A 9431-nucleotide genomic window follows, 5' to 3' on the forward strand; every position below is an offset into this window, starting at 1 on the left:
CTTAAAAGGTAGAGAGTTTTAAGTCTTGCTTAAAGTCAAAGTGACGTTGGTACAAACGGGTCTTCGTTGATGAAACTGAAGATATTGTTAGAGAAAAACTAGAGCTGTCAACCAATGTCTTTCTGAATACTCATTGTGTATTGTTTACTTATCACTTCATGATAAGTAAACGTGAAGATTCATTTCTTTACTCAATTATGATCTTGAAATGTATGAAGAAGTAGCGAACTGACTGAAACTGCAACGATAATAAAGTTTACACATTATTATGCTCTTCGAAGAAACGCGTTGGAGAGAAACCATTATCTATACTAATCTATATGTCGCTTTGCTGTTGCCTTGTAAAATAATTTCTATCGAAATGCAGAGAAAGCATCTATAATACACGAATAATAACATATGACTTACACGATGATCGAAAGTGAAAATTTTAAGCTGAATTGAATAGAAAATGCATTCAAATTGGCAAACAAAATAATCCGAGGGAGTATAATGTGTAACACGCGACTGAACTGTGATAATTCGAACAAGCAACCCTTACGTTGCCATAGTACAATAGCCGTTGCTAGGTAGTGTTTGTACGATAATAGTTAAGGCCATGCCTACTGTGAACGAAATTTATTTCTCATTTTGGGCGATATTGTTATTTTTATGAAAATTAATTTTGTAAATTTTCCATTTATATATTTACTAACAAATATAGACATTTTAATGAAGTGTAAAATCAGTTAAATATATATTACAAATTAAAATATATTATAATTAAATTTATTACAGATCTACTTATTTATTAATAGATTGTAATTTTGCAAAAATTACTTTATGACAAAAAATTCAACAACATAAGCTATGTTAAATATCACGAATTCTTATAATGCAACGTTGACTTTTCACTTCTTTATATCTCAATAGAACTATTTTTTATTACTTTCATTATTAACCTGTACACGTATTTTTTATTGTTAATGATATGTGCACTCAAGTTATAACCCAGAGATGGACAAAATACTCAAAAGATTGTATTTAAATACAAAATACAAAATACTCTCAAAAAAGTATTCACAAATACGGAATATTAAATACAAAAATATATTTAAATACGTATTTGAAATACACGTATTTCACAAATATTGCCCAGCCCTGCGTACGGTGACCAAATTTTCTTACAGAAAATAAAGGACAAATCTGAAAATTTTAGGGCTTTGTTCCTACATGTTTTCAAATCAGTTTGTGATTATTAAGAATCTGTGCGTTATAAAATTGTATTGTACAGTATATAATCAAATTAAGATAAGCACAATTATTAATAATTTGAAACTGATTCGACTATGTATATTGGAATAAATCCTTGATCTGAAATAATAAAGGTTCGAAATAATAAAAAATAAAAACAACTCTAGCTTGAATAAATTTAATTAAAAAAATTAAGCAATATAATTAACAAAAACAAATTGTATTTATATGCATAAAACTGTAAAATAATTTATTAGAAAAGAATTTCTCGTAATGTCAAAATAAAAGACAGTAAAGGATAATATTGGAAAATAAAGAACAAATTGAGTTTTGAAAAAACAAATAAATCTGAAGGATAGCTACCTAAAAAAATAAAGGACTGTCCTTTACAATAAAGGATGTATGGGCCGTAGTTATATCTCAATGTAATAACAAATTTTAATGAATAATTCATGTAATAGACATTCTGGGAATCAATAATTCGCGAAGTGCAATGCTATTTCTTCGTACGTGGAAACTTCTTTAGACGCAATCGTGATTTCGTCCTTCGCGCGATATTATATACTAGTTAAAGGCACAAGAAACGCAATTTTCACAGCCTTCCACTCGATCGAAGTGTAAAGGCATTTCTGTCCCTTTCTTTTCTTCCTTTTTCCTGCGTTATCGCACGACATGACGGGAATTCACGATGACAGGAGAATGGGAGGATAAAATGTCGCTTGATGGAGCAGTAGATATTGAAGAAAGACACAACAAGTGTAGGAAAAAGTAGAGGAAGAACACACACGACAGACACTGTAACGTTATCGGAAGTCATAAGATTTCATCGTGGTAGAAGCATTCCGTGGGAGAAAATCTATTTGGAATCAGACGATAAGCTTAAAAGGAATTCAAAGTGACGCGACAAATGTTAAAATAGCAGAAAAAATATCAAGAAATTCTAAATGTAAATAAATAAAATGGTAACGCATAGAAAATTTTTAATTCCAATGAATTTTATTTCTTTTAATTTAGTTTTTTTGTTCTCTTAAAGTGTCGATTAATAAAATTAAAGTGACACAAAAAGTTTATATTAAGCTTTGTAGATATAAAAAATACTTTTTGGAAGCATTAAATAACGTGAAAAAATTTCAGAATATCGAAAGGCATCAACTGAATGCAATCGAAATTAATTAACTTGCGGTAATAATAAATTTTCCATTTCGCTGAGCTAGATGAGAATTTCTTGAAATTACATTATGTAAAAGAATCAGCAGTCTTATTCTTAGCAGGTAGCCAACGTGGAAAATGATGACGCGATCATTTTACTACAAAAAAAGAGTGGAAGATTATTCTACCTAGGAGAAGCTAAGTGTAAGCGGTAAGAAGAAGATAACGCGAAAGAGGCACGGTAACTACGGAGCGACAAGCTGGGTCAGCATAATCGGGAGATATTTCCAACTTTCGCCGCAAACGACGATATTGGCGCGTTTTAAGAGATAGCGGCGAGAAGTCCGCCTACGAATAATATCCGAATATTGAGGCACTGTGCGAGGACTGTCGCGGTCGTAAAGCAAGACTGATATGAATGCGGATAGCTCAATTTTACACGCTTACGCACACCCAAAGCAAGCTCCTGCTTCTTTCTTTTCCTGCCACCCTTCGCTTTCCTCTCTCATCATCCGTCATGCATCATTCTCATTGATCACATCTATCAACTCTCATTGTGACGTAAAAGGGTGCGAAGCTATTTTCGCGGGTGTCGCGTCTTTTAACTTATTGATTGAATCTTGCATCGTGCGCGAACATATGAAAAAATTTTGACTACTATAACAAAAATACGATAACGATTTTTGTATATACAAAATGTTATAATGAATTACATGATTATATATCGAATGTTTGTTATATTTATATTAGGAAATCCTTTCATTTTGAAACTGAATAAAAATTGAAATCCCTGCTCATTTCTTAACGAGAGCTTATAACAGCTTTATAATTATTAAATAAAGCTTAACAACATGCCTTTCATATGTTTTTTTAAGGACGCCATTATCGAGAAACGCCGTTATAGGATAGAATGTCTGATTCCGAGGGTAGCGTAGCGAGTGCAAACGGCTCGGAAAAATCGGCAACACCCGACGAAACCGCTGAAACGATGCCGAGTAAAGAAAATCATAATGGCGACAAGCCTGAGGAATTCGAGAAACTGCTTCAATCAATGATAGTCACCCGTAGCATGTCTGAAGAAGAGGAGCAGACGAGGGAGGAAGATAACGTGAATGAAAAGAAGATTGTAGGTAGGTCGATATTCATCGACTACGCAATTGTATAAAAGTTTGCTTGTAATCATTGGAAAATGTATTACGAAGTATAACTTTTTACTAAAATCATTCGAATTTTTTAATATACTTTACAATGCGTGTATTATTCGTTTTGATTTGTTTACTTTTTTTTTTTTGTGAAAAAGCAAATTGTTTTTATACGAATACATAGTATTATTTTTTTAAAGTTAAAAATATTATGCCGGTACCTACAGCACGAAATATTGTAGCAATATTATTTTGAAAGATTGCAATATTTTTAGAAAATAGAGATAAGAACCAAATTGTGTATCAAATCGATTAGTTTACATGGATCACATCAAGTAAACATGGCAAAGTACAGATAGAACATTTCGTTCGCATCCGTTTCCTCGCCCGCTTCGGCGGCCGATTCGAGAACCGAGCCGCTTCGAGGCCGAGGACGCAAAACGAGGATGAAGTTGCACAGTGAAACTCAAGAGGTAACCTGTTGAGAGACTCTGGAGTGGGCGAAAATGGAGAGCTTGCTGCAGCTTAACTTGGAGAATCTCCCAGACGCTCGCCAGGAGTATTACCAGCGAGAAAGTGGCTGAACAGCGATAGACGGCGCGAAGGAAATGTCTCTGGCCTCGGGGATTAAGTTCCACCCGTCCCTCCCTTCTCGAAACGTCTCACTCTTTTTCTCTTTGTTCCTCCTCTCATTCCCCATGGCTTTCATTTTTATTCCACTCTCGTGAAGAACCTGCGAGAGCACGGATGCCGACTGAAAGTTCGGCGCTCCTACTGTCCCTCGGTCTCGAATAAATTAGCTATTCTTCCCCGTAATTTCGCACGTGCTTCGCTTTATTTCCCGATAGCGCCGCAACGTGCAGCTTCGTTTGACGATACTTCAAACGCGCGAAAAGAATCTATTACGTGCGCGAGTGGGATTCGAGAGACAAAGGGAAGCGATACCGTTGTTCCCTTTAATAGTGGACCACGTGTGAAATCGGCAATTATTTTAATTGCGACCAGGGGCTGAGGGGGCGCGGATTTACGCGCTTCCTCGTAATCCAATAATCAGAATCGCGGGATTGGCAAGCTGTTACCGATGCCGCGAATGTCTTACAATTATCTCGACCTTACACGACGTGTTTTTAACGTCTTGGGAAATTTCGTGAGAACCGAAACCCGCACGACAGAGAGAAACCGTCTGCGTCCCAAATTGAACTCATAAAACGCCCGCAACGCCCGCAGTCGTTTAAAGGTAGATCCACAAGGATAGATTAAGATCGTGCTATACATTTGAAAAGGAAAAAAAATAACGACATCAGCGTATTAAAATCGATTCATTCGTATCGTACGGTTGTGTGCGCGTGTGATCTCTTATCATTTTAAAAATAATTACAACGCTATTTCTTTGAAAGAAAGTTCATGAGAGATTTATCTTTAACTTCACGAAAAAAGAATAAAATAAATACCTTACGCAAGGACCGAGGAGATCCTTTGTGCTAAAAAGAAAAAATTTCCAGGAAGAGATTATTTGAAATATGTAGTTAGATCTGTTCCTCTATACTTTTTGCATTCAGTACCTTTACTTTCTCTCTTCAACGTTCGAATATATTTATTTCTTATTAAGTGCAAAAGATTTTGGAGATTTCAAGGCAGCATAAACAGATCTGTTGCCATTACGCTGATAATAATTCTGTTCCAATCGTTCGAAATGGCATACAATCATACGAGCAGCGTCGTCTAAATGTCTTGCTGTGAATGTACCCTTGCGTTGCTGGTCTCGCAAAGACATTTTGCAGTGCTACATCCTTCCACGTACATCGAGACACGCACGATCGTGCACGGGAGTTCGTGCAGGGCCATGATTAAAATAATAAATTCCGGAAATACGAGTAGAAACATTTTGGCTGAAATTAGTACGGCATCGTGCACGGTGCCGCATTACGCGACGGTGCGGCGTTTCCTGGGCTGCAAAGGACACGGTGTCTTGAATTATAAATGTCAGGCTGAACGCGCGAGAGTGCCGGCATATGCCATTTGAGTAAGCAGACTCCTCTTTTCCTTCTTCGAGGGGGTAAGAGAGAGAGAGAGAGAGAGAGCGAGATTTTATTAGGGTAACGTTCGTTAGGCGTGTCTTTGGGCAACCTTCCAATTCGATCTCACGGTCCGTTTCATCCCCGTAGACTGTAGGCATACATTAGACAGCCGAAGGACAAGTTGAGTAAGAGATTCTTCAACATTTCCGAGTATTCTTGAACAGCGTCAGCAGAAAAGTCGATCCATTTATAAATTAAATTTCGAACAAGAAGAGCTAGAATAAAAAAATGAAATTCTACGGTACTACATTATCAATGTAAGGATTATCCATCAGTGCGGGAATATGTTCCTCCATTTATTACATTTTAAGGTCTAAATATATAATCGAATAGAGAAACGTTTTATATATGCGACGACGTTTTATATATTCATGTCGCTATGCAAATAACATTGTGAGTCTCGCTACATTCTTTATTTATACGTTTCACGCGTTGTATCCTTTCTCCCGTTGGATATCAAATCTGGATGTAGTTTCATCGACGAATAAAATGTGTTTTTCGAGGCTTTCACGCTTCCTTCCCTTTCAGCTTTCCCCGGCTGAGAGAATTGGCACGTAGAACGCAGCACCGCGATTCCGGATTATCATAATACTAGCTGTCAAGCTTGTGTGAGCCTTCCCGCGAGCGCTTGACATCCTCCCCCCTTCCATTTGACGTGCTTTAAAGCCACCCTCTCGTCTCCTAAGAAATCTCGGACCAAACGGATTTCGCCAAATGTCACACATTACACTTTCTCACCGAAAAAGTACTCTCTCGATTACGGAGTGAATTTATTGATCCGAATTTTTATTTGCCTTTGAGAGAGATTTATCTGACGTCTTTGAATCATTTTTTCAGATTATAGCAGGGTGTTATGAGGATTCCGTTGCATGTCGTTTCACTCGACTATTACACACGAAAAGGACATTTTGCTAAAATTTCTAAAAATTCAACTAGGTACATTCTAAAAATAATTGGACGGGCTATCGAAGTAATTATGCAGGAAACTTAAGCATAATGAGCAATGATGGAAAAAAATTTTTATATTCTAACAACCAACTTATCTACATAATTATTTTGATAGTTTAATAAAATTATCTTCAGAGTGATATCTAACTAAATTTTTATTTACCTCGCAAAAAAATTGTCCTTTTTATGTAAGCGACGTGAATGTATAACTTTACGACAAAATGTAATTATCCATGATAACGTGTTATTGTAATTTTCTTATATTGTAAATTTTTTTTATTATCGAGCACAATGAAAAAGGTACTTAAATCCTATTTTTTGTTATGCATATAGATATTATATTATTCAAGAATTGAATATTTTTACAAAATACGCAATGGAGGATTCGAATTGTACTATATATTGTAACATTTTTATAAATGTATATTTTAAAAAATACGTACTTACAACACGCGGTCAGTTTGAATTAAAGTATATCGACTATCGTAAAAAATTTTCTGTCAACTATGTCGAGCGAAAAAGCGTGCAGTGAGAAATGCTTTTTCATCAAAAACACATTTGACGAGAGCGTGATATATTACTTCACACATCCACATCCATTTTGTTAACATTCTTACAGAAATGGTGGATCACATCGACAGTTTACAATCGACGCGAAATACTTAAACAAACGATTTCTCAAAAGAGCGTGCGGAATGTCGGATTCATGTCTCTCGATATTTTCGGACGTATCGAACGGCGTGCACATATCATCAGAATCTCATTTTTCGCGGGCGCAACCATTACTGACTCGTGCGTGAAGAAAATTGGAAAACGCACGCTACCCGTGGAGGCGAGGAATATTCCTTTATTCCTCATATGATAGCAGGAGGGAAAGCCATGGAAGTTTCAAAGGCAGTACACTCGTTATATCGTTGCAGCCGAGAAAGACGCGCGTGTGAAAAATGACATCAAGTTCAAAAGCTCCCTAAATAAGAAATCACTTTCTTGGAGGCATGCGTGCGCGCGCATACGTTCACCCCCGCGATCACATTATTCACTCATCCGAAAACTCTTAAAGTGAAATACCCGACTTGGCTCGTGGGATTCTCGATCATCAATTTCAATTGTCGTGCCAGACAAAAACGCGGAATACCCCACGGCGATGATGATAAGAGGCGAAGAGGTGGCGACGCCGTTGGATGATCTGTTTCGCGAAGACATGCGATAATCCATAGCCGGTTTGTTAGACGGTGCGACGGAAATCGCACGGGGAATGACGAATGGTTGGTAAGACAAATTTCTCGAAGGGTAGATAACGTTGAGAGTCTTTTCTTCGCCGAGCGCAAATTGTTTTATGTCGATTTCGAAAATCTATTATAATGCCTACTTTACCCCAAGATAAAACAAAGAAATAAAGAAGACATTTAAGGTAGTTATACCCCAAAATGCATTATTCAAGAATGTCTTGAAATTTTTGTCTCAATTTAAATATTTACATATCCCTGTAAAAGATGAGCTCGAATTACTGTTACGTTTCTGATATACTATAATCGATCAAACTTCGTAGATTTTTCTATATCTATCATTGTATAGTATAGCTATTTTTGCTGTAATGCGACACGAATTTTCATATAACCTCGAAATCATATTCAAAAAGTTAATGAAAAAGAGTCTTAAATCAGAGTGTACTCATGAAGCTTCTAAAAGTACTTTTTTTGAATAGAGTTATTCATAGTTAGTTTAATTAGTAAAATAAAAAATTTTCATTAAAACAGCACTTACAATCGATAAAACCGATTTTATAAAGTGTAACCGAAAATTCCTTTTGCTTTATCTATTAATTAATAAATAACCCATACACCTATTTAAGAATAAATTATGTGCAACAAAAAACAAATAAGCTATATAGCTGCAAATTAATAACATATAAAAGTAAATACGATTAAATTCTTCCCGAAACAAAGGATAGTTTTCAATATGCTGTGTGGGATATTTATGTATACTCGTATATAAAATACTTTCTTTTATTATTTTTTTTTAGACTTTACATAGCGATATATTTGCTTGAAATTTAGAGACACGTTGAATCTGTCGTTGACTCGCATAGTTGGGATATAACTACCTTACGAAACGAATCTTGAAGAGACAATTAAATCACTTTCGAATATCACATAATGTCACATCATCTTGAATTTTGCAAAATTTTGTTTGCACCCTCTTTATGTATAGATATCTCGTAAATGGTGACATCGTACTCCGTACAAAGACTATATGAGAAAGCTTTTACAGGTTGTTACAGCGTATTTACCGTCTTCGTTCTGGATGCTGGTCCAATTTCCATGGCCATCCAGCGAGGATGAATTTTTTTCTCGCGCGCCCCCGTGCGCGAGGCGAAGGGTGCAAGCGGAACGCGCGAGCGGTGGATAAAAAGGTGGAAAGGAGGCGGAGTAATTTGATATGGTGGGCCAGAGTACGGGGGGATGTGCTCGTCCCTTTTTTTTCCTAATTTGAAGAAGGGCGAGTATCTGCGAAATGAAAAGCACCGGGGCCCTTTGTAGATGCGCGCGTACACGCTCTCCGTAGGGTAACTCGTGTGCGTGCACGTGCGTGTACTAGGATTAAAGCGATGAAAGAGAAAACTCCCTTCACCCTCATAACGCGAGCGGCGTGCTCGATCGGACATAACCGGAGCCATTTTTAATACGCTCATTTCGAATGTTACAACGACGCTGGGCTTATTCAACTGGGTTTTGAGAGATGCAACATGTGCAACAACATTTTACGCCCTTTTGATGCAAATTTATCTAATGTTTGTAAAATAAAAGAAGTTCACGTTTAGCATCGTTCATTTCTCAATTTCTTAACACTCGAGAAAAAGCGCGTGAAAAATATTTTGAAA

This window comes from Trachymyrmex septentrionalis, unplaced genomic scaffold (assembly GCF_001594115.1).
Source record: "Trachymyrmex septentrionalis isolate Tsep2-gDNA-1 unplaced genomic scaffold, Tsep1.0 scaffold212, whole genome shotgun sequence".
Taxonomy (NCBI): Eukaryota; Metazoa; Arthropoda; class Insecta; order Hymenoptera; family Formicidae; genus Trachymyrmex; species Trachymyrmex septentrionalis.